The sequence below is a fragment of the Macrobrachium rosenbergii genome, chromosome 7 (assembly GCF_040412425.1).
Source record: "Macrobrachium rosenbergii isolate ZJJX-2024 chromosome 7, ASM4041242v1, whole genome shotgun sequence".
Taxonomy (NCBI): Eukaryota; Metazoa; Arthropoda; class Malacostraca; order Decapoda; family Palaemonidae; genus Macrobrachium; species Macrobrachium rosenbergii.
In genome coordinates, this window is record NC_089747.1 from 11,950,001 (window position 1) to 11,977,500 (window position 27,500).

Genomic DNA, 27,500 nt, shown 5'->3' on the forward strand with positions numbered 1-27,500 from the left:
ACCTTTTATTATCTCTCACTCTTTAAAACTATACCTCCTTTTCCTTGTCAAGATAAATCTCTCTCTCTCTCTCTCTCTCTCTCTCTCTCTCTCTCTCTCTCTCTACTCTCTCTCTCTTAAGACATCTCTCTCCTTTCACCTTTTTCTTCTCAAGATGGTATCTATACTCTCTCTCTCTCTCTTACCTTATCTCTCTCTTTCACTTCTCTTTCTCTCTTAATATTTCATCTTATTATTATCTCTCTTTACCTCTCCTCCTTCTCAAGATCATCTATACTCTCTCTCTCTTAATATTTCATCTTATTATTATCTCTCACTCTTTACCTATATCTCCTTTTTCCTTCTCAAGATGCATCCATACTCTCTCTCTCTCTCTCTCTCTCTCTCTCTCTCTCTCTCTCTCTCTCTCTCTCTCTAATATTTCATCTTATTATTATCTCTCACTCTTTACCTATATCTCCTTTTTCCTTCTCAAGATGCATCTATACTCTCTCTCTCTTAATATTTCATCTTATTATTATCTCTCACTCTTTACCTATATCTCCTTTTTCCTTCTCAAGATGCATCCATAATCTCTCTCTCTCTCAATATTTCATCTTATATTATTATCTCTCACTCTTTACCTATATCTCCTTTCCTTCTCAAGATGCATCTATACTCATCTTATTATTATCTCTCTCTCTTTACCTATATCTCCTTTTCCTTCTGCATCCATACTCTCTCTCTTCTCTCTCTCTCTCTCTCTCTCTCTCTCTCTCTCTCTCTCTCTCTCTCTTAATATTTCATCTTATTATTATCTCTCACTCTTTACCTATATCTCCTTTTTCCTTCTCAAGATGCATCTATACTCTCTCTCTCTCTCTCTCTCTCTCTCTCTCTCTCTCTCTCTCTCTCTCTCTCTCTCTCTCTAATATTTCATCTTATTATTATCTCTCACTCTTTACCTATCTCCTTTTCCTTTCAAGATGCATCTATACTCTCTCTCTCTCTCTCTCTCTCTCTCTCTCTCTCTCTCTCTCTCTGTAACGAGGTCTTATATATAACCATTTATCTTGATATCTAATTATGCTAATTGTGTTCCTGGGAGAAATATATAAACATTCGTTGCACAGTGTATGAAGTGATGTATTTATTTTGTACTTTTTCGTTGCCTGATTTATCTTTCAGCCGGTCAAGTATTCTAACATTGTTTTAAAAGTATTTTTTTTATTATTATTAAAGTTGTATTTGTCCGTTTCAATGCAGGGCAGTAATGTGTAATTAGTGAAACAAATGCTACCCATAACCTCATGGCAAATTCTGAGAATTATTGTTTACTGTTAACGGTTCTGCTCATTTGAGCATTTATCTGGGAAATTCGAGAATACAATGGCCTCTATTTTCTCTTTGTATATATTGATAATATTAGTAAAAGATGTTTTAAGACATCCTTATTGATATCATGATTATCAAATGTCGTCGGCGTTATTGTCCAGTATTTCATTGCCACCGGTATGTTTTACTTAATTTCCTTCGGTAGAAATGATAACGATAACATGATTTTTACAGACCAGCGGAAAGTATGCTCTTAGGTGCCTGCGCCAAACAGGCTATATAAGTGCTAATTGCCAACAATTACGGACCAAATTTCCATCCTTCCAACATTCTCTCTCAAAGGTCGCCGAAAAGTTGTTCTTCCGGTCCTAATTGCATGCCGTGAACCCAGACACTTCCTTATTGTCTGTGTTAGACAGTTGAGTGCTTTTGACACCCTTTTGGATATACTTTGTTACGTCTAATGCATCTTTAAAAAGGACGACCTCAGACATGCTCAAGTTGACGTGTTGTCTTTAAATTGATTAGCCATATTTTTTTATCTTTTAAGCGATAGGAGACGTATCTTGTCTTGGTATTCCACATGGTAGTGTTCTCATACCTCTCAGATTGATATTCGTGTTGCCTGTGACTTGATTAATCATATTTTTATGGTGTAATAAGTGATAGTAGACTTGTCTTGTCTGGTATTCCGCAAGGTAGTGATCTGGGACTATAGTATTTAGTCAAATTATATAATCCAGGATATAAACTATGCCATTGTAACTGCATTTAATCGCCCTTCCCTCACCCAACCCCGAGTGCGAAATTAGGATGCTACTAACCGTTTCGAAGATCTTGAACGGGACCAGTAAGCTGTGTTGTCATAATTTTGAGACAAAGGCTCAGTTCCAGCAGCACTACTTTGTTGAGTAACTGAACCTTGTACCGTGCTCCTGTTCCATGATGTCATTTTTATAAGCAATGCCGTATTAGGTGATTCTAATAATTATTAATCACTTTAAATCACATTACCTGGTGCTGCTAAAAAAAACTAGTTATCATTCGTGGGGTTTCCTTTATTCATATACATAATGGTAATAAGCCCACATGGCTTCACAGCTTTGTTCCGTAATTACTGGAGTATTCTCCTCCTGTCTGGATGTCCCCCGTAGGGGGTTAGTGTCGTCAGTGCACATCACGCGCATTGCACTGTAGGCGTTACTTAAGGTTCTTTGCAGCGTCCCTTCGGCCCCTAGCTGTAACCCCTTTCATTCCTTTTACTGTACCTCCGTTCATATTTTTCTTTCTTCCACCTTACTTTCCACCCTCTCCCAACAATTGTTTCATAGTGCAACTGCGAGAAAAACCTTTGTAATTTTTACTCTCAATTTTCCTTTCAGCGCTGAATGACCTCATAGGTCCCAGCGCTTGGCCTTCGTTCTAATTTGTGTATATTCTGAGTCTGTCTGGATGTCAGCAGATTCCTTGAGTGTTCGAAGTGGTGGTTTCTCCTTTCTAACAAAAGTAATCATGATATAGACCATCTCCGTATTACCAAAGGGAATTTGAGTTAGCATCTCTTAATACCTATGCCCCAGAGAAGTAAAGCGTGTGCCCGGCTTTGTGGAACGTGTATAGAATTTGTTCAGTGTCCATGCTGACACATTTCCCAGTACAAAATGGCCTTCATTCCTTCTACTGTTAAATTCTGATACTTCTTGGAAGCGCGTTGCACCATTGCCTTAGATTGTTATTTATATTTTAATTCATCTGTGTTCATTTGTTATTTCCTTTGAATTAGTTTTCTCGTTTTGTCCACATATTGGCCTCCCATTCTTTGAAAGGGCAATCTTCATGTTAGTTTAATTTTGCTGTTGTTCCGTGTAAATGTTTGCTCATTCAGGATAATAATAATAATAATAATAATAATAATAATAATAATTTGTCAGAGCATATGCGTGTTTATTTTTTCTCTTAAAAAGTTCTGGCTTCGTAGACTTTCGTAATTACGGTCATGAGACACAACCGTAATCCTTGATGCAGAGCAAACCTTTCATATTTACGATCATGGTTTACGTAATGCAAGAAGGAGCATTTGTAAGCATTCGTTTACTCAGCTGTCGCAAATACTCAGATATTGCAACACATGTTAATGTTCTTGTGTCATTTAATTCTTATAAAAATTCAAGAACGTGAATGGGTATGTTATTTCCAGTTTAGAGATGACGGTAAGCTAGTGATTCTCTCTCTCTCTCTCTCTCTCTCTCTCTCTCTCTCTCTCTCTCTCTCTCTCTCTCTCTCTCTCTCTCTCGAGCGTTACTGCACAGTAAACCGTCTGCAAATGGAGGGACTGTTTTTCATACTCATGCACTCCAGACTTCATGAATGAAATATTTTATGCAAAGGGCGGCCCCTTCCAGCCTCTGGGGTATCTGTCCAAACACCACTTATCCCCTCTTCAATTTCCTTTTCACGACCTCTTCCGGCGAATGTCCTTCCCTTTTGTGCTACGAGGCTTCCTTTCTCTGGGCAATGAGGGTCGTTTCCGAGTATTTTCTGTTCTGTGCTCATTGAGGAAAATTGTCGTGATTTTATTGCCTCCTTCCAAGAAGCTTCCAGATTCGAGGGCGTTCTTCAGATCCGTGAGACACGTCGGTAAGTTTTTAATTTTTTTATTTTTTTAAGTTCTCGGCTCATTAAAATGTCCATGAAATTGCGAGTTGCAGGTCTTCCTATAACCTTGTCCTCTTTAAGGGATTAGCCAGCTTTTTTCCTCGTATCTCTCTCTCTCTCTCTCTCTCTCTCTCTCTCTCTCTCTCTCTCTCTCTCTCTCTCTCTCCCCGCCGCCCCTTCCTTCTCGTGAGCTAATTCAGTACGTTTTGTCTGTAATTAAGTTCTCGGCTCATGAAAATGTCCATAAAACTGTGAGGTGCAGGTCTGCCCATAAGCCTCCTTTTGTAAAGGGATTAGTCTCTTTTTTTTTAATCGTATTCCTCCCCTGCCCCCATCGCCCCCCTTTTTTTGGGGGGGTGAATATGGGTACGAGAAAGCGACTGCCAGCCACTGTTTTAAATGCAGACATGGCGAATGTCCCATCGGCTCGACGGTTGGAAACGCTCACGCCTAGAATTTCGGCTACATTCCGCCAAACTCAGCCACTTCAAAACCTGGTCCCGGGTCCTTTGTTGGTTGCGGGAGAGGAGCAGGAAGGTTTTTTTTTTTTTCTGTCGTACCCCAGGCAACTAATAAGGAAGTTCGGGATATCCCATTTTTGATTCAAGTGCTTACAAGACGGCAACTTTCCTCGTGGTTGTGAAAATTCAGGATTCAAAACTTGGTCGGAGTGGTATACGTCTCGCGTTGTGGTGGGGAGAGAGAGAGAGAGAGAGAGAGAGAGAGAGAGAGAGAGAGATAAGATTATGTATATATGTGCAGAAAGGTATGCATATGTAAACGCAAGTATTATTATTATTATTATTATTATTATTATTATTATTATTATTATTATTCAGAAAATGAACCCCATTCATATGGAACAAACCCACAGGGGCCACTGACCTGAAATTCAAGCTTTCAAAGAATATGGTGTACATTAGAAAGAAGCAAAAGAAACAATAATGGTACTTCTGAAAATTGTAAAATGAAAGCTGTGCAACTAACAACAATTGTAGTGGATATTTTCGTTGGTTGCATTATGTACTGTATAAAAACACATTGTATACATTTATTTGGGCATAGGGAGAGGGCGAAAGAAATTATAGTGGCCATATGTTTTTATACTCTACCGGTAAAGGACACGATGCATGAATGTTTATCTTATATTTACGATTCAAACAATAAAGTGAGCCAAATATGTAACAATTTATACTCGAGATTGTAGTCACTGAGAGAGAGAGAGAGAGAGAGAGGTTAAAAATTGTTGCTGTAGGATAAAATTAAAATCTACACCAAAGTTACTAGTGGAGGGAGCGAGACTAATAATTATCTCTGTATAGTACAGTTGGAATCGAAATTGCTGTTTCAGTGGAGAGAGAGAGAGAGAGATTCAAACATAACGTAAAATTACAATTCCCCTTAAAGTTACTGCTTAAAGAGAAAGAGAGAGAGAGAGATATATATTATTGCCGTGTGATATGGTTCAAATCGAGAGAGAGAGAGAGAGAGAGAGAGAGAGGGGGGGGGGATTCAAAATCGCTGATGTACTATAATGTAAAATTAAAATTCCCCTTGAAGTTACTGCTTAATGAGGCGGAGAGAGAGAAATGATTATTGCCGTGTGATACAGTTAAAATAGAGAGAGAGGGGGGGTTCAAAATTACTGCTGTAACGGAAAATTACAATTCCCTTAAAGTTACTGCTTAAAGAGGGAGAGAGAGATTTTACAATAATTGCTGTGTGATACAGTGAAAATGGAGAGAGAGAGAGAGAGAGAGAGAGAGATGATAGAGAGAGCACTCCAAGCAAGAGTGTCCCCTTGAAAATTCTACTGCCATAAAGAAATTAAAGTACTATCAAAAAAAAAAAAAAAAAGAACAGAGGTCTCCAGTATCGTGTGAAACGCCCAGCTGCCTTTTAACCGGAAAATTAGGTTAACTTGCAAATTTCCCTTCGTAATTAAGGGAGGCTTCCTATCACTAATCATTCTCATTTTTATCCGATTAGTATCAGGAACGGATGCGATGAATTTCCGAAGGAAAAAAAATGAATTTTCTGCCTGATTTACCGATCGGTTAAAAGCTTTACATGAATGATCTCTTTATTAGAGATTTCTGTTTTTTAATATTTCACTTTTTTTTTTTAATCTCCTGAATAGGGGTATTTCTTTTTTTATATCCTAGAAGCTGTACATGGAGAATCATTTGATAAGGAGACTTCCCATTTTTATTTTGTAGAGTTTTATAGGATACATCATTTGAATTTTTTAGAACTTTTTATAAAGTTTTTTTATTAGTTTTGTTTTGTATTTAATGCAGTTTTATTATTATTATTATTATTATTGTGTCTTTTTATTAGTTTTATTTTTTATTTAATGAAGTTTTACTACTACTACTACTACTATTACTACTATTATTATTATTACTATTATTATTATTATTATTATTATTATTATTATTATTATTATTATTATTATTATTCAAGAAGATGAACCCTGTTCATATTGAACAAACCCACCATAGGGGCCACTGACTTGAAATTCAAACTTCCAAAGAAGATGGTGTTCTTTTGAAAAAAAATAACAGTAGGTAATAGGAAAGAAAGAAAGTCTTGACTAAGATACTTTTTGACATTTATTTTAGCTTTACATGAATAAGCTCTTAATATCTTGATGTTCTTGGCTATATTTCATTTTTTAATATAAGCTTTTGAACGTCGATGAGAAAATAACCATATGATGCAACTGCGTGATTGAAAGTTATTCAGGTAATAAGTCTATCAATCAGTCAGCCATTAAAATGTTAGTGATTAATGACTCTCAGCTCCTGTTGCTTTGCTTCTTATTTCGTGGTTCTTTTATTTGTGTAGCAGTGGTAATGATTGTTATTAACCACTTTAAGTAACTTCTTGGATCGGTAGTTCAGGATTGTATTACCGTAACCATTTTCCTTCCTTTCTTTTTAAAGATACATGTGGCGGTAGGAATAGGTAATATAATAATAATAATAATAATAATAATAATAATAATAATAATAATAATAATAATGAATATTATTATTATTATTATTATTATTGTTGTTGTTGTTGTTGTTGTTGTTGTTGTTGTGTAATAAAAATCCACAATTATACAATTTATAATATAATTTTTATTAATTGTGGATTTTTTATTATTATTATGTTTTATTATTATTAATTATTAAAGATACATGAATCTCTAATGAATATTATTATTATTATTATTATTATTATTATTATTATTATTATTATTATTGTGTAATAAAAATCCACAATTATATAATTTACTATATAATTGTGGATTTTTATTACACATGTTTTTCACGAAATTGTGAATCTCTTAGCATTATTATTATTATTATTATTATTATTATTATTATTATTATTATTATTATTATTATTATTATTATTTTGTAAACGTATCGTTGATAATTGTTATAGTAAAAAGCACTAGGAGGTTTTTGCGAAGGCCGTAGCCCTATCCTGAATAGAAAAGTTTAATCCGACTAAAAATTCAAGTAATTTCCTATTTCCATTCACGCGGGTAATCAACAAAGGGTTCTTTTTCTGCATTTCTCTGACTGTTTGACTGCAGTTGAATGTTTTATATTTATATATATATATATATATATATATATATATATATATATATATATATATATATATATATATATATATATATATATATATATATATATATATATATACACATACATATATATATATATATATGTGTGTAATATTTTATATACATTATATATATGTATATGATATACTTGTATATATATATTTACATATATGTGTGTGTATGTATATGTGATGCATTATGTACAGTATATATATGCTTTTATATGTAGCTATATATATATATATATATATATATTGTCAAGAACTGAAAATATAGTAGACCTGTTGTGGCTGGGGCTGTATGAAGAAAATTGGGAATACTGGTTTCATCCGAAAGTATATATATTTTGCTCATATGTACCCTAGATACTTGAATACATATATGTGAGTGTGATATATTGTGTATGCATTTTTTATGTGCTTGAAAAGAGTAGACCTTTTCAACTCTTTTAAGAAAATGGGATATTGTCCGAAAGTTCGTTCCGTTGCAAACAGCAATGATATACCTAGTAATACTATATATTATATATTTATATTTTCCTATATATATATATATATATATATATTATATTATATAGATATATATATATATTATATATACATATATATATATATATGTGTATATATATAATATATATATATATATATATATATATATATATATATATATATATATACGTATATATATATATATATAGGTCATTGATTGAACACTGGGCTTGCTTGCATTCATTCCTTAGGTCCGTAGTTCGATCCCAGACTGTTCTTACAGTCGACCCAGCCTTGAATGAGTGTTAGCTTCAGGTGTGAGTTAAAGAGTGTTTATGGGGCTTATGATCTATCCCATTAAGAAAGGCCAGTGAGCTTAGTATGTACCCTCTTGATCCATCTTCTCTCACTAGTAAACCATTTCCTAAAAGATCTATAGAGAAAAATAAGACAACAGTCATTGCCACATTCAAGAATGCACATCAGTTTAAAAGATAAAAAAAAAAAAATCTCCCCCAGTATCAGGATCATTTATACATATGCCTGAACAAACATCCCACCTTTTACATGTATCCATTAAAACTTTCTTGTGTCTGTGCGTATTCGTGTGTCTGTCAGTGTGGCTGTGCATTATACATCCTGATACACATAAAGTCAGGCCGAATTAAAAAGACAGGTCTCTCCTAATTCAAATGTGTCTCGCTTCCAGGTTACCTGGTTCTTGTGGGACAGTTGGCGGAGAACGGTCACGGAAAGGACAGAGACTTCAAAGTCCCAACAATGGCATCTGGTATAGTTACTGACGCTCTTTGATGTTTGCAGGTAAATGGAATTTGTTCTCTCTCTCTCTCTCTCTCTCTCTCTCTCTCTCTCTCTCTCTGTCAGGATGTGTTTCCTTTGCTCATCTGATACACGCTTTGAAATTCTTATGTATATCTGCTGGAAATGCTAATATTAAGGATTTTTTATGGTGAAGTATCTTTTAAGGAATCTCTCTCTCTCTCTCTCTCTCTCTCTCTCTCTCTCTCTCTCTCTCTCTCTCTCTCTCTCTCTCTCTCTCTCAGGATATCTTTCCTGGGTTTATCTGACACAGGCTTTCAGTTGGAAATTATAATATCATAAAATTTCATAAGCAGAAGTTTTACTTTTAAATATCTACTGCAGTTGGAATATTTAATAAAGTAAAGCTTATGTAGGAAACTGAATTTGAATATTCAATGTAATATGATGTTGAAACGTTAGGAAAGAACTCGTTTAATGTTTTTAAAAAAATATCCAAACGAATACACGAACATGAATAAATTAGATAGCAGATGAAGTAATTATTTGTCTCTTTTCCTCGTCTTCTTCTTCTTCTTCTTCTTCTTCTTCTTTTTCTTCTTCTTCTTCTTCTTCTTCTTCTTTTTATAGTTTGCCCTGGGCCCATTGCAACGCCCGCAGCAGAAATCGAAACGCCCCCTCTTGTCGTAGGAATACAGCCCTGTAGGGACCTGAAGATCTTGTATGGTTCTGGGTCACAATCAGGGAGAGTGGTTGAAGGAAATTGCAGAATGCGTGTCTTCTCTCTCTCTCTCTCTCTCTCTCTCTCTCTCTCTCTCTCTCTCCATATATATATATATATATATATATATATATATATATATGATAGAAGTAATCAACACACAGTCACGTGTGGAGCAGAAATAAATTTTTTACTTAAATCGAGATCGGACCCAGGCGCTACCAACTGACTTATGTGGTTCAGTTTGTAGTGTCCTTGCCATTCAATTGAAAGCCCTGGGCTTGATCCCCTGTGTTAGTCAGAATTCCATGTATATTTATGTATTATATTATATATATATATCTATATATATATAATATATATATACATATACAGTATATATATATATATATATATATATATATATATATATATATATATATATTTATATATATATATATATATATATATATATATATATATATATATATATATATATATATATATATATATATATGGTGTATTTACGGTCCCTCTAATGGTGTCATGAGATGCAGCAAAGTGGCACAGCTTAGCTTTCTGTAATCAACTTAAATTTTTATGGTAACTCGAATTCTCTATTAAATCTATTCATGATTCTTGTACTCTGAATACTTTTTAGTGGAAGCGTTCTTTGGGATCATATTTTAAAACCATAATCTTTGGAATAACAAATTGCGTTGCTCTTTTCTCTGTGTGATTCTCATTCGGATGTAAAGCATTTCTTGTCATCGTTATGCCTCGAATGTCAGTGTAATGACGTAATATTTCCTGTCGAATTTTTTAAAGTTGTCTTGAGCTCTATTTTAATGTTGTACGTCTTTGTTCTGTTGTTTTGTCTTAGTTGTTCAAATGAGTTGCCCTGTAAAGTAATATTGTTGTTTTATCTTTCCTAAGCAAATTCATTACGTTGTTTTTTTTTCTATTGTCTATGAGCATCTGTTTGTTACAATAGTATCTTTTTTCTATGTTGGTGCATCTCGAATTGCTTATCATATGATGTTGGAAATTTAAGTAACTGTATTATTAAACAATTGTGCGTCGTCGTATTAAAATAATTCCTTCACCTAAAAGGGGTCAAGAGTGCAACTCTACGCTTACAATTTAATCGGGCTTTTCACAGGTCACGCTTCTTTGTACACACTTCACACTCGCGCGAGCGCCCGCATACAGTTACAGGATGGAACAAGCGTGCATGCGAAGCTCAAGTTACGCATCGCTTGCATGACCTATGTAAATGCATTCGTGTGCACTGCGCATGCACATCGGTATGCAATGCCATCAACAGCTGTGTATGCGTTTAATTAACATTGACTTAGTTTAATAATTGTTCATCGGCTGTTGCGTTCTTTTCGTTCAATGTCCTTGATTATTTACTATTGACTTTCTTTGTGGTGTAAATATTTTGGCTTGGCTTTTTATGATTCTGTTTGAGATTTATGATTTATTTATGATTTCTTTATGATTCTATTTAAAGATCGTCATAAATTCCCTTCCTGGCAAGAATTAGACAGCATCTGTCCATACCTGATCATTGTCATAATGAGAATAGGTGGTGTTGGTGCTTTTGCAACTGCTTTCATTAAAGCAACATCTCGTCTGCCCTGGAGGTAATTTAATGCCTTGCCACAGGTGACATCTTAATCCCTGTAACCCCAGATAATTTACTCTTTATGAATCTTGATGAAAGAAAATTCAAGGCCGAGGTTTTGTAGTTTTTTCTCTCTCTTTCTTTTGAACTTGTCTCTGTAATCTTTGTTATGTTCGTATGCGAGATCCTGTGTGATTGAGCTGACGATTTTAACATTACAAAGACATTATTTTGTCAGATGAAAGCTATTTTTACTCCCATTATTATTATTATTATTATTATCATTATTATTATTATTATTATTATTATTATTATTATTATTCGGTAGAGACTTTCATTGCATTAGAATTACTCTCAAATTTATTATTATGATTATTGACTTGAATATAGAATTTAGGCCAAGGGCCAAGCACTGGGACATATGAGGTCATTCAGCGCTGAAACGGAAATTGACAGCAAAGTGTTTGAAAGGTGTAACAGGAGGAAAACCGCGCAGTTGCACTATGAATCAATTTTTTATCAGAGGCTGGAAAGTAAGATGGAAGAAAGAGAATTCGAAAGGAGGTACAGTAAAAGGAATGAAAGGGGTCGCAGCTAGGGCCCGAAAGCACGCCGCAAAGAACCTTAAGTAATTCCTACAGTGCACCGTGTGAGGTGCACTGACGGCGCTACCCCCCTACGGGGATTATTATTATTACTATTATTATTATTATTATTATTATTATTATATTTTGGTCATGTCTTCAAGTGATTCGTATGCGAAGATCAAAGCCAGGTAAAGTACTAAAACGAATATTGATCTTTGGCAAATTTTTGATGGTTGTGAAAAGAACGTGATATTCTTTGATTTTCAGGGATTAGTAAAATGTTATTCTTCTCTCTCTCTCTCTCTCTCTCTCTCTCTCTCTCTCTCTCTCTCTAGTGACTTTCCCAAAAGCTGGACATTTGTTTATCTGCGTTACTGAAATAACCAGCTGTTATAAAACGCTAAACTAAATAGAGAGAGAAAAAGTGTATCCTCTAGTCGTGTGATGTTGCCAGGTGTTCGTTATTTTATTCTTTGTTCTGGAAGCCTTTTTATTGTGAAAAACCTCTCTTAATTCTCTTTGTTTGCATTTTCTTTTCATTTTATAAAGTATGTATATTTTTGCCACTTCCGAGTTGTGCTGATAGCGTTGAGAAAGCGACGCAGTTCTTTTCTTCTTCTTGAGCTATAGTATAGGATATTTGGTCACTGTAAATAGTATGAAATTTGAATAGGTCCATGTCTAAACTGCCTCGATGAGGGAAGCCATAGTTTAATAACGAGTAAAACATATTATTATTATTATTATTATTATTATTATTATTATTATTATTATTATTATTATTCAGAAGATGAACCCTCTTCATATGAAGCAAGCCCACATGAGCCATTGACTTGCAATTCAAGCTTCCAAAGAATATGGCGTTCATTTGAAAGAAATAACAGCAGGTTACAGGAATTACAGAAATAAGCTGGTGGTAAATGTACAGTAGGCTACATGTCGAATTCGGGAGGTGGATAGAACGAATGTTTACGAAATGTTCACGGGTCTTCGTGAGATATGGCACATGGAGGAAGCAATGCAGTCTTTGCAACAGCACACAAACACACATACACATACGCACGCGCGCGCGCAAAATGGAACCAAGGAAAAGCCAGAGCGTAATTAAGTGGCATTCCCCGCTTGATTGTGCGACATGGCGACCATTCGAACGACAGATACCAGAGAGGTTTAGGAGAAGAGTTGCGTAGATGTTTGTGAGGAGGGATGTTGTGGTTGCTATTGGCTCTCCTCATTTGGGACATGTCTGGTCTGGTTTTTTTTTTTTTTTTTTTTTTTTTTTTTTTTTTTTTTTTTGCGTTCTGATTTTGAAGTGAGTCGCGCATGGTGTTTGAGAAAAATTTTTAGTTTGACGAAAAGAAAATAATTGTCGCGGAGAAATCGTTTACGGTGGTTACGCTTTGGATTGAGAGAGAGAGAGAGAGAGAGAGAGAGAGAGAGAGAGAGAGAGAGAGAGAGAGCAATTATGTTGGCTAGAAAGAGGCTCAATTTTTTATTGAAAGGAACTAATTACCGGAAATCCTATTCCTGCCGAAAAACCGAAATTGAGAAACTCTCTCTCTCTCTCTCTCTCTCTCTCTCTCTCTCTCTCTCTCTCTCTCTCTCTCTCTCGCTCTCTTCTATGCCTTGCGGTGTAATGGTAATGCACTTGCCTCACTAATCAGATATCCTGAGTTCGAATAACGGACGAGTTCAAGGCAATATGGGTGCGCTCTGTTAAACCCCCTGCACACCTGTACACCTGAGTAATGAACTGTATGCCAGGGGGTTAATCAACTGTAGTGGATCGCTGTTAGGCCCTTGACAACCAAAGGGGGGAGCCATTCGTCAATATATTCTATCTGAGAATGCACAAGCACGCATATATTTGTGCGTGACGCATGCGCAGTTGCAGTTACATGTATTTTCCTTGTCATCATTATTATTGCATCTTTCATTCCCCGTGTCATTTCCGTCGCTCTATTGAACTGAATTCTTCTGAGAAAGACGTCGATGGCCATTGTTGTCACGACGCCACTTTACAAATTAGATCAATAAAATAAACAAATGAAGCACTTGCCAAATTGACCTCTAAATTGAAAGGTTTATTGTCAGTGGCCATACTCTGTGCGATGCCAGATTACATTAATCAGATTTAAAGGTTAAGACGGCATTCACACGTGTTGTGTGGGTGTATGTCGTAAAAGGCTCGTAGTGTATATTGTGGATCAGATTTCAAGGTATCGTGGTATAATATATCCACTGATAAAATACTTTTTTTACCATGGTCGGTTAGTCCCATGTTGAGCAACGTTCCTGTAGAAAGGAGCAGTTAAGAGTTATATAGTTTCACAAGTACGTTACTATCTTGCTGTCTACCCTCTCCTAACAATTATTTCATTTAAACCCATTTTACTCTCAACTTGCCTTTCAGCGCTTAATGACCTCATAGGTCCCAGCGCTTGGCATTTGGCCTAAATTTTATATTCCATTCCACAAGCGTATTTTATATTATTGCATGTATGCAGGTATGAATCGAACTCTTAGGTTAATGCTTGTACGTTCATGATGTTGTCTTCAAGACTTGGGTATAAACCATTTAAAAGTTAGTTATAGCGTACGTCAATGAGAATTTTGTTTTAAGTAGCGTGCCGCTGTCGGTAAGTTCTCTTATAATGTGAGAGAGATTGATTATGATTCATTTTGGCGACGCTGAGAGAGAGAGAGAGAGAGAGAGTTCTAATGCCCGATAAATGCACCATTATAGGCATTTCTTTAGAATCGTTACTATTGCCAGTTTAATGCTTCGAGACTCGAATTGTAGAGAACTTGGCGGAATATCCTATGTCAAACAAAGAAAATGGAACACGGTAATGATTTAAATCCCAAAACCCTTTTAAAGTTTCTTAAATTTTTGTTTCAAACAATTACTTCACAACTAAGGAAAAATAACACAAAAATGTCGAGTCGCATGGTTTTTCAAATCCGTAAATTACAGGCTATTACCATACGCTGCTCTCATTAAGCAAGATGACCAGAGACGAGCTTATTTCAATAGCAAGAATGGATAAAAAAATCCCTGAGGTATTACAAGTGTAAATAGCTACGAACGCTCGCATGAAAAGCCTTCCCTCACAGGCCATTGAAGAGAGGTTTCCGTGGTTCGTGTTGAATTCTATTTACAAGTCTTTTATTGGGAACCTTTCGTCCATTATGTGGCCTTGGGGAGGGTATTAATCGCTGACAAGTATGTTAAGGCTGCAAGAGATTTCGAGTTTAATCGCCTTATCAAAATTCCTCTAGAACACTCAAAGGGATGTTTTCCTGGTTGATAGCGCCGTCGTCAGCAGTGTAGCGCCTGAATGGTGATGGTCAGTCTCTGTTGTTATCGTTATTATTATTCTTATTCGTGTAAGATATCCTTTTTTTTATCTAAAGACAATCGTTTAAGTATTCGGTGTTTTTTTTATCGTTCTTTTTCCTTGAGGTATTTTCTAGAAAATTTTCGTATCTCGCCAGTGTTGTTTTTTTTCATGTTTTTTGGGGTCCAGGTTTTGAAATGCTTTGGCAGTTTTATTTATTATATATATATATATATATATATATATATATATATATATATATATATATATTATATATATATATATTTATACATATATAAAATATATATGTGTATGTGTGAGACAGGCAGAGAGAGAGAGAGAGAGAGAGAGAGAGAGAGAGAGAGAGAGAGAGAGAGAGAGAGAGAGAGAGAGAGCCTGCATGCCCGAAATCTCAGTCACAATGTGGGGATTGTGTAAAAACATCAGGTATTGTGAGCTCACCTTTTTTATTATTATTCTCTGGTTAACGAAAAGTATATGTTGCGCATCGGTTCCACTAGCGTTAGATTTGATGTACCTTCATCATCATCATTATTATCATTATCTTATCCATTATTATTATTCATCCTCTTAATATTAAGAGAAATGCACTGAGTAATAAAATCTACAGTGGTCGATCATTGTTCATGAAGGCTTGGCAGCCATTTGACAGATATCCGTAGTGAATTGAATTTATTTTAACAGACAAAAATTATGAATTTCACCGTTATTTACGTATTTATTTATTTATTATTATTATTATTGTTATTATTAATTATTATTATTATTATTGCTGTTGTTATTGTTATTGTTATTGTTATTGTTATTGTTATTAATGCAATACATTTGAAGACGGCAAGTGTTCACACATTTATACAATTAGATCTGACGTTAATCTAAACGAATCGTTTAGCTGTAAAAAAAAAGAACCATTTTATTTTCGTGGGTTTGTGAGACCGCCGTTTGTTTGCTTATGTCCAGTTTTATTTTCTTTCTTTTTTTCTTATTTTTATTTTTTTCTCTCGCTCTCTTTTCTCCCGGCAGAAAAAGTCACGTTTTCTAATTTGTGGTTTGAAATTGCACCTCGTCTCCTCGTTTGTTTGGTTTTCCTCGACTTCCAGTTTTACCCCCACCCCACCCTCCTCCCCATCACCCCTCTCTCCATCACCCCTCTCTCTCTCTCTCTCTCTCTCTCTCTCTCTCTCTCTCTCTCTCTCTCTCTCTCGCGAAGATGAAGAATGGATGGTTTTTCCTCAGGATGTTTCCTGGGTGTTTTTAGATTGCGCCTTTCAAGCTGATGCTACTACCTCCTCCTCCTCCTCCTCCTCCTCCTCCTCCTCCTCCTCCTCCTCCTCCTCCTCCTCCTCCTCCTCATCCATCCTCGTTCTACGTAAGAGAGAAAGAGAGACAGAGATAAAGGGATAGAGAGAAAGATAGTGGAGGTAAAAATCTGGGAAAGTATTTCGCAGGTTACATGGTTTGCCTCATAATGGCTGTTGTATTTATACAACTCTTTATTTATTCACACACACACACACGTATGTATGTATATATATATATATATATATATATATATATATATATATATATATATATATATATATATATATATATATATATATATATATAGAGAGAGAGAAAGAGAGAAAGAAAGGGAGAACATCTCACATAAATAACCGATTTCACTGGTCAAAATCCCTTCTATACACACCCAATTATCCGTTTATGGGCGTCCTCAAATAACTGCCTCTGGTGTTATTTTTCCCTTTTTCCATCTTTCTCTCCGATTGATCCAGAGGGCGTAAGACGTTTCTCTCACTTTTATTTATTTATTTATTTATTTTTTACTTATTTTCCTTCGTTATTATAGACACCAAGTGATCCGCTAGTTGTTTTTCTGTAAATAAAAATATTAAATTTTTGGCCAAGATGATTGAGAACTTCCAGTCCAGTATGTGTCTCCCTTTGTCACAGTATATATATATATATATATATATATATATATATATATATATATATATATATATATATATATATATGTATATATATATATGTGTGTGTGTGTGTGTGTAGTAAATCTACTGGTTACTTTTACCAGATACATATATAATTGTAATAGCCACAATTCGAGAAGTTAAGAGGGCATTGTGGTTACATTACATATATATATATATATATATATATATATATATATATATATATATATATATATATTTTATATATATATATGTATATATATTTTATATATACAATATATATATATATATATATATATATATATATATATGTATATATATATAACCTTTGTAACGGAACCGTGTTAGATCTTCCGTTTTTTTTTTTCTCTCGTTCCTCACCTCATTTTCTTTATATTTTTCTCTGCGCTGTTCACTTGTCGGGGTCTTATTTTCTTTCGTTTACTTCATTTTATTTTGTTTTCTGATATTTTTTTCTAGTGTGACTGCTTTCTTTTCTCTTGGAACTTATGATCTGAATAATAGATTTTTTAATATCAATGAATATTTAATCCGAGTGGAAATAAAGAACAAGAAAAATAGCATTGATTTGTTGCCTTTTTAGAATCGAACACATATCTTTCGTTTTCAAAGTAATATATGCCAGATTTGAGCACTGAATACGTAGCCCAGATTTGAAGTTGCATTTTAATTTAAAAATTAAAATGAATTTTAATTTAAAAATTAAAGAGAGATATCAGGTTTAAAAGTTTAAGATATTTCTGAGATTTTAAAGTTCATGGTGTATTCCAGATTTACACTTGACGGATGCGCATAAAATGGCCGAGTATATTTTTGTAAGTTCAGAAATTGAAAGCTTTTATTGACATTTGAAAAGGAAAAATGAATTTTAGTATTTAAAAAGAGAACGAGATATATGCAAAGCTGAGAAGAGGTAAATTGGAGATTTTAGTATATAGAATTTTAAAAGTGAAAAGTTTTGTTTTGGATTTGAAAAGTTATAGTGTATGCCGTAAATGTATATTTTATAAAGAGCTAAATACGTGTATCTTGTTTGGCATTGTGAGAGAGGTATTTTTCACTTACGGCCGAAAACTGTATATTTACAATTTACGATAAAAAGGTGCCGTTTATTCTTATAACTGTAATGAATTTTAAAACAAAGACGGTGGATATTGTAATCTAAACGTAAAAAGTGGATTTTATCACTTAAAAGCAAAACCTGTATTTAAGAACCTAAGCGTAGAAAATATATATATGAAATTTAAAACTAAAAGATATGTATAAGATTTTAACAATGAAAGATTCTTTTAGACTTGATAACTGAAATGCGTATCAGAGATTTAAAAGATTTAAAACAAGGTAAGTCTGTCCGCAAGGAAGAGAGAACATAAAGTAATACAGTCTCTCATTTTCGCCCCCTTCCCCTTGCAGTACATAACGCTGACTACAGGTTTCCTGTAATGGTGAAATGCTAAGTAGCAATTTTGGCACTGTAATCTGGTCTGAACCCCTTAAGGGACCCTTTTTCTAATTCCATTAGGCTCTTGGAATCAAGGTGGACACGCAAATGGAAAGCTTAGGGACGGGAAGAGAGAGAGAGAGAGAGAGAGAGAGAGAGAGAGAGTTACCTTTCACAGCGTACACAGCGCTGTCCATTTATAGTTTATTGCAGAGTGTGTGTATGTATGTGTGTATATATATATATATATATATATATATATATATATAATATATATATATATATATATAAAATATATATATATATATATGTGTGTGTGTGTATGTATGTATGTATGTATCATATATATATTTATATTATTTATATATGCATATATATGTGTGTGTATGTATGTCTTAGAGGAATGTTGATGGCCAAGAAGAGCAAGAGTTAGTTTACAATGAGGTGAACAGTGGAACGTACATGTGTGTGTGTGTATACATATATATACATATATATATATATATATATATATATATATATATATATATATATATATATATATTTCACGTTCCTTCTGTTTTGGAAATATACACATAAAATTCTCCTACCGTGATGTATGGATCCGTTATTTCTCCATCGCTTCTGGGTTTGGAAAATCGGTAAATTTAGCTCATGGCAGAAAACAAATACAGAATGCGGATTCAAAGGAGAAAAAAGAAGAAGAAGAAGAAGGAAAAGAAGAAGAAAAATTGGCTGGTGTGAGAACTTGGGGCACCCAAATTCTTTTTTCATTCACTGAGAACCTTTTATTCGTCAAGGGCTCCTTTGCTTCATTACCAGTTTTCAACTTCTTACGAAAACCGTCTTGAAGATATCCTGTTCAAAACTTGAAAGCTTTGTGTACATGTATATATATGTGTGTGGGTGTATATATATCTATCTATCTATCTATATATATATATATATATATATATATATATATATATATATATATATGTATATGTATATATACGTATATATATATATATATATATATATATATATATCTATATTATATATTATATATCATATATATATATATATATATATATATATTATATATATATATATATATCATATGTATATATATATATATATATATATATATATATATATATATATATATATATATATATATATATATATATATATATATCCTATTTATATATATATGTATATATATATGTATATATGTAAATTAAGTCTCTTCGAAAAATCATTTATTTTAGTCTCTGTCGTAGGTGATATTTCTTTCATAGCTGAATTAATGGTGAGGTGTAGATTCAGTCCAGATGTGCACACCTGCAATGTTAATTAACTGAATTAACTGTATTAACGTCCAACTTGGAATGAAGAATTAGCTAGATTGGATTATATTAACCTCTTCACCTGTTCTAATAGATTATATGGTAAAATACGAAGATCGTCAATATTTAATTTCTCATTTGCAAGTATAAACATATAGATACTAAGTGCCCTATTGCTCAAATTCATTTCAGATTAGATTTCCGCAGATTGTTTGACTGGCTTCAATAAAAATAAAAAAATACTTCGCTGATATATAAGATAAAATCTCTAAGCCTCAACTTTTATAATTATTCAAGGTAGAGATAAAAATTTTTTAATATACCAGATCATATTAAAAAGAATCCTTGGGTCCTTCTGATGTCACAGCATAAATGACCGAACATTTGATCAATTTAGAGTCATAATGTACAATTTCTAAGCTTCATCTAAATGGACGATTTTTACTTAGTGCAAAGCACGCACCTGTGAATCAAATTACTTTCTGAATAAGTTTTGAATTTATTGAAGGTCACTTCTAAACAAATAGAAAATAAGTAAAAAATGTACCGAAGTTTCTTCGGCGCAATCGAGTTTTCTATACAGCCGCTACAGCTTATAATCAAGGCCACCGAAAGTAGTTTTACGTTTCGGTGGCCCATGAAACTTTAACCACGGTCCGGTGGTGGCCTGTCCTATGTAGTTGCCAGACGCATCATTATGACTAACTTCAACCTTAAATAAAGTAAAATCTACTAAGGCTAGAGGGCTGCAATTTGGTATGTTTGATGATTGGAGGGAGGATGATCAACATACCATCCTACCAATTTGCAGCCCTCTAGGCTCAGTAGTTTTTAAGGTCTGAGGGCGGACAGAAAAAAGTGCGGACGCACAGACAAAGTCACAGAAAACTAAAAATCATTTATTTCTTTAGACTTAGTTGGGGAAAAAGACTTAAGGTTTACGTAAGAGCTACAACATAATAAAATCTTAAAAAAAAAAAAAAAAAAGACCACGTCGTGACGTCAGAGCTTAGTATAAATTAAGAAAGAGAAGAATCATCTAAAATTTTTATGGAATAAATTTTGAATTTATTCCATATAAATTTTAGATGATTCTTCTCTCTCTAAAAAAGAGAAACAGAAAAAGATCAAAAATTTCTTTAGACCTAGCTAGCAAAAAAAAAAATCAGATACCGAAGAATAACAACATTATAAAAAGTCTCCGCTTCGTGACGTCAGGACTTAATGTAAATTAAGAAAAAGAAGAAGCGGCAAATGCAGAGACTCGTCGAAAATTTGTAGGGAAGGGCGAAGCAGCGGCAGCAGCCGCAGCAGCAGCAGCAGCAGCAGCTTCGGCAACAGCAGCAGCTGCGGCGATTCTCAGGTCGCCGAGGTGTGAGCGCATGAACACCTGGTTTAAGTATTAACCCTGGATGCCAAAAATCCTTAATGGATAACCCGGGGGGGAGGGAGGGAGGAAGGGGGTCCGGTTTGACACTGAGAGAGAGAGAGAGAGAGAGAGAGAGTGGGGGTTGGGAGGGAGTTTACTGATGCCGGTGTGATAGGGAACTCTTGCAAGTCTTGATGTTTATCGAGTAATTAGCTTTTTGTCTTGAAGAGAGACGACGAACATGAATTGCTTGTCTCGTTAGTGTTTTAGTTCCTGTTTATGTTTCCTTTTAGTTTTCTATAGGAGGAAGCTACTGTGCCGGCTTTGTCTGTCCGTCCGCACTTTATTCTGTCCGAACTTTTTTCTGTCCGCACTTTTTCCGTCCGCCCTCAGATCTTAAAAACTACTGAGGCTAGAGGGCTGCAAATTGGTATGTTGATCATCCACCCTCCAATCGTGAAACATACCAAATTGCATCCCTCTAACCTCAGTAGTTTTGATTTTATTTAAGGTTTAAGTTAGCCATAATCGTGCTTCTGGCAACGATATAGGATAGGCCACCACCGGTGTGTAGTTAAGGTTTCGTGGGTCGAGGCTCATACAGCATTATACCGAGACCACCGAAAGACAGATCTATTTTCGGTGGCCTTGATTATACGCTGTAGCGGCTATACAGAAAACTAGATTGCGCCGAAGAAACTTCGGCGAATTTATTACTTGTTTATTGATTAGTAAAACATCGATGAATGATTGGTTAAGTAAATAAGTGCGGTATAATCCAGATATTTTAGTATACTATCTTTACTAGCTAAACTTAGACAAGAATGATTTTATGACTTAGTTCGTTCTTCTCAGTATTGTGATGTAAATGAAATTGCTGTCTATTGGCATCAGTTTATAAGACAAGATTCACATCATTTTATGACATGGAACAGTTATTTAGTTTCCGTTCTGTTCTTTGCCGTCTTAATTCATGTCTACAATCCATAAATACATCCACATATATAGGTGTGAAGCGCGAATCCAATTTACGAATTTGTTTCTCACTAATCCAGGAGATTATATCTAAAAGCATTGACTTTGATATTCATTCGTGTAAGTTCTGTTCAACCTACTGTTATTCTTGCATTTTTTTTATAATGGAAAATGTCGGTGATTTGTTATGGATGAGGATACGGAAGAGCTTTATTCAATGTATTATTTTGTTCACAAATTTCAGTACGAAAATGTCCAAGACATTATATTTATATATATATATATATATATATATATATATATATATATATATATATATATATATGTATGTATATGTATATATATATATATATATAGGTAGATATATGAATATTTTCTTACTGAAATTTGTGAAGATCATACACACACACACACACAAAACACACTCACGTGTGTGTATGATTTTCACAAATTTCAGTAAGAAAATATTCATATATCTATTTATCTATCTATCTATCAGTCTATATTAATATATATATGTATATATATATATATATATATATATATATATATATATATATATATATATATGTGTGTGTGTGTGTGTGTGTGTGTGTGTGTGTGTGTGTTGTGTGTGTATTACACACACACTAAGGTAGGTACAAGTTGTAATAACGAGATGTTTGTGCGAGTCTTGATGTTGGCGCAGGTGTGTCTGAATGTTCTATGAATAAGGCACAATTAAGAATTTATGAACCTTCTTCACTATATCTGCTGCCTTGTTTGTTTGGGTACGAAAAATCTCACGCAAAAAAAATCACAGGTGAAGAGAGAGAGAGAGAGAGAGAGAGAGAGAGAGAGAGAGAGAGAGGGTGGGGGTGGTGAAACTTTCTCAACTTGTTTTCAGGCATCCAAGTCATCTGTCCAAAAATAATATCTAGCGATAATAATCTGCTTTATGTCCCATGGCTCCGGCGAATTTCGGGTTTAAACAAGGTCATACATTAAGTGCACGTCATATTCTTCCCCTACGTAACGCTCATGGAATTTTTTTTTTTTAATTTGTTTTTCGATTTTATCTGATGATGCCACCTTCGTGTATATTTTCTGGTGTGACGCTTACCTGTAGTTAGGAAAGGTGTAATATGCAGGGCTCTCTTTCCTGGTGTAGCACTCTCTCTCTCTCTCTCTCTCTCAAGAAAGTTGTAATGTGCAGAGCTCTCTCTCTCTCTCTCTCTCTCTCTCTCTCTCTCAAGAAAGGTGCAATATGCAGACCTGTCTATCTCTCTCAAGAAAGGTGCAATACACTGAGCATTCTCTCTCTCTCTCAAGAAAGTTGTAATGTGCAGAGCTCTCTCTCTCTCTCTCTCTCTCTCTCTCTCTCTCTCTCTCTCTCTCTCTCTCAAGAAAGGTGCAATACACTGAGCATTCTCTCTCTCTCTCTCTCTCTCTCTCTCTCTCTCTCTCTCTCTCTCTCTCTCTCTCTCTCAAGAAAGGTGTAATATGCAGAGCTCTCTATCTCTTTCAAAAAAGGTGCAATACACTGAGCATTCTCTCTGTTTCTCTCTCTCTCAAGAAAGGTGTAATATACAGAGCTCTCTATCTCTCTCAAAAAAGGTGCAATATACAGAGGACTCTCTCTCTCTCTCTCTCTCTCTCTCTCTCTCTCTCTCTCTCTCTCTCTCTCTCTCTCTCTCTCTCTCCGCCGCCTGTAATAGCGATAAACTGCTATAATAAAACGTCTTCAGAAGAATCTTGGAACATTGCAGGGTTTCAGCTGTTACGGATATATACCTTGAACTGAACTCGCGAGGCAGAGCGAATGGGAGGAGGAACAACAATGTCGATGGTTTGCCAAGCCAGAGAAATGTGTTTATTGTGTTCTTTTAATTCGGTCGAACTGTTTGTTTCTTTGTTTGCTTGTTTGCCTATGGTTCACTCGTCCCTGCAGAAAAAGCTTTTTATTTGTATTCGTGTAATAAAAGTCATTTGCTTTCTAGTATACGCAAACCGCACCTATCAGTTTCCGTATGGATTTGGTTATCGTTTAATAGGAAATAAAGTAAGTATATGGTCGTACTCGATGGTATTCGTATAGAATACAATATCTGATTTACTGAGAAATAGGCTAATCTACGATTATTCCATATACGCATGACAACACAGTTTGTATGTTAATAATAGCCTGCGTAAGTGTGCTTACAAAAAGGAAAAAAAACAATGTAACCGCATACATATCTGTACATCGCTCAAGAGGATTAGAATACCTTGAAGCTTTACGACAGCATTTAAGGTTATTCCGGTGTGTGCCCTAAGAGAAAGAGAGAGAGAGAGAGACTTGGCTCTGATTTTGAACCCTGAAGTGTACCAGTTCATTCTCTGCGCATTTGTACGCTGTTACTCACCGACTCTTATTTATTGGCCCCCACTTATATATTAGATTCTATTCCATCTCTTTCCCTCAGTTCCATCCATTTTCTGATGTCTCAGCTTTCCTATTTCCTTCAGCATTTCATATTCGTCTTGTTACTCTCACTTTATTTCTAATTTCATTTTTTTTTCTGTCAGAGTTCACCTTGCCAAGATGTACCTTTCGCAAAAAGGGCTGTTTACAACTCCCTAGATCTGATTTTAGGAGAGGTTGATATCTCCAGGTTATAACGACGAATATAAATAGCCATGAAGTTACATGGAGAGAGAGAGAGAGAGAGAGAGAGAGAGAGAGAGAGAGAGAGAGAGAGAGAGAGAGAGAGAGAGAGAGACCTTATAATTGATAGATACTGTTGTATTCCATCACCGTATGCTGTTCTCTTTTTTCTTCCAACATTATTGTAATTAGTGTCATGTTGGACTTTATGCGATGCCTTTGACGTCACCGATCTAATAATACTGTACCTACTTACCTAAGAGAGAGAGAGAGAGAGAGAGAGAGAGAGAGAGAGAGAGAGAGATGAAATCTAGCGTAAGCACTACCTTCCATTTGACAAACTAAATTGATATTTTATAAATGCTATCAGTGTCATTCATAATTTTGTCCCAACTGGAGTTTATTAAGCAAACAGTAGGTACGACAGAACGAACCAATGGGGAAGTCCCGTTAATACCTTATTCATTTACTCGTGAATGATCTATCAATAGATTTTCAATCCGAATGCTCTATTGATGGAATCAGAAACCGTTATGAAATGGTAATTGGTTTAAACTGTGTACCTGTGTAATGATTTGGCATGTGCTGGTATGCCTTTTTTTTTCTAGTTTTTTTCTGAGACCCGGACCTCACTTCGTGTGTATGAATAATGACATAAGCTCATAAACGCAAGAGTTATGAGTATTTCTGATATTAATTTTCTCGATAATTCATCACAGCTCTTGAATTTAAATTAATGTTTTCGAGATATTGAATTGTAAGATTGAGCTGCCGTGCGCGTGAAATACAGAACTCATAAATGCCAACTTATAATGTGGCTTGCCCGTGGGATTTATTTAATACTGTGGGATTTACCTATAAGACTTAGGTTATGTTGAAGACCAGTGTTTTGTTTAATACCTTTGGAAACTCTAACCTGTGCTAAAGGAACCACATTGACGCGAGAACTCAACAAGTTTTCTGAATGGATGTATAAGCTAGGTTGAGGCAGTTCAATCGAGCGATATTTTTAAATGAATAAATGGAATATCAAAATCTCAAAACATGGTGTGTGTGTGTGTGTGTGTGTGTGTGTGTATGTATGTATGTATGTATGTATGTATGTATGTATGTATGTGTCTTGATACATTCCTACTCGTCCAGCCTTCACGTAAAGCCATTTTCATTAACTTACACTGGTGAACCTTCACGTAAAGCATTTTCAGGAATATCTTGCACTGGTTAAAATTCTCAAAATACCCAGCAATGCAAAAACCAATAGACTCAAACGCTAGTAATTCCAAAGCACCAAATCAGCCAGGAGGAGCTGATCCAGGAGAATTTCAGCTCATATTAATTATGTGTGAAGTAATATTAAAAAATTTCCCCGTGCGAAGGCAGCTTGTGTATTTGTGTTGTGACTGCAAAAGCACAAAAACATCTCAACGACTGTTTACTTTTGAATTCACAGCTAAGATTTAATTTGATGAAATTTAGGCTGTTAAGCCAAGCACGGGGGCACTTTAGGCCAATCAGCGCTTCAGACAGTTAAAAAGAGGGCGCTGGAGTGGTTAGACGACAAGATGACGATATCCAGAAAAGAAGAGAAATGAAGTACAAGAATCTAAGGTTGGAACTAGTCAGAGAGGCTGAACAGCAAGGCAGAGGAAAGCGGGAATGGAAGTGAAATGAAAACCTAAAATTCGGGTGCAGCTAGGGGGCGATGGGACACTGCCAGCACCCTTTAGTGATCTCTACAGAGCGCCACGTGAGGTCCACCGACGACACTTCACTCCTACGGGGCTCCCAGCTCAGAAGCGCACGTAAATCCGTAGCAGGTTTAGCAGATTTTAAGCATTTTCTTTAAAAAATTAATCATTTGACAATAGAATAACGTTGATAGTTAAATATGTTACGGTTATGTGGCATGATCGTATGAGGATTGGTACTGAGACTTATGAGGATTGGTACTGAGACATGCGAAGATTGGTATTGAGACTTATCAGGATTGGTACTGAGACTTATGAGGACTGGTACCGAGACTTGCGAGGTTTGGTACTGGAGGCTTATGAGGATTGGTACCGAGACTTGCGAGGATTGGTACTGAGACTTGTGAGGATTGGTAATGAGACTTATCAGGATTGATACTGAGACTTATGAGTATTGGTACCGAGACTTGCGAGGATTGGTACTGAGACTTGTGAGGATTGGTAATGAGACTTATCGGGGTTGGTGCTGAGACTTATGAGGATTGGTACTAAGACTTATGAGTATTGGTACCGAGACTTGCGAGGATTGGTACTGAGACTTGTGAGGATTGGTAATGAGGCTTATCAGCATTGGTACTGAGACTTAGGATTGGTACTGAGACTTACCTACTGTATAAGGAAACCAGTCATTTGTTGACTTCATTTATTTACTAAATCATGCCAATGTGCTGCAATATACCTTCAGGCAAATGACCATTTGCCTAAAAGCGAAGTAAATGAGCCATGACATTATATATATGTAAAATATTCTTCTAGTTTCTTGGAGTATCGAAACAACCTTCCATATAGTATAGCTTCAGAGTAATCTGAAAGCTTTTTAAATTGTAAAGGTTATTTTATACGACTGAAGATAATCGACCGTTAGATTAGTTATGTATTATTCTTAAATGAAATAT

General features: G+C 35.0%; 1 protein-coding gene across 4 annotated transcripts in view; it reads left to right on the forward strand.

Annotated features, from left to right (window-relative positions):
• Nucleotides 1–27,500, forward strand: part of LOC136840129 (hexosaminidase D) — a 586,535-nt gene that overhangs the window by 290,855 nt on the left and 268,180 nt on the right. For 3 of the 4 annotated variants that reach the window (XM_067106532.1, XM_067106539.1, XM_067106531.1), the window contains one exon: nt 8,792–8,904. The exons of the other annotated variant lie outside the window; for it this stretch is intronic. The gene's annotated coding sequence lies outside the window, so the exon portion shown is untranslated. The remainder of the gene's footprint in view (nt 1–8,791; nt 8,905–27,500) is intronic. 4 annotated transcript variants of the gene reach the window in all.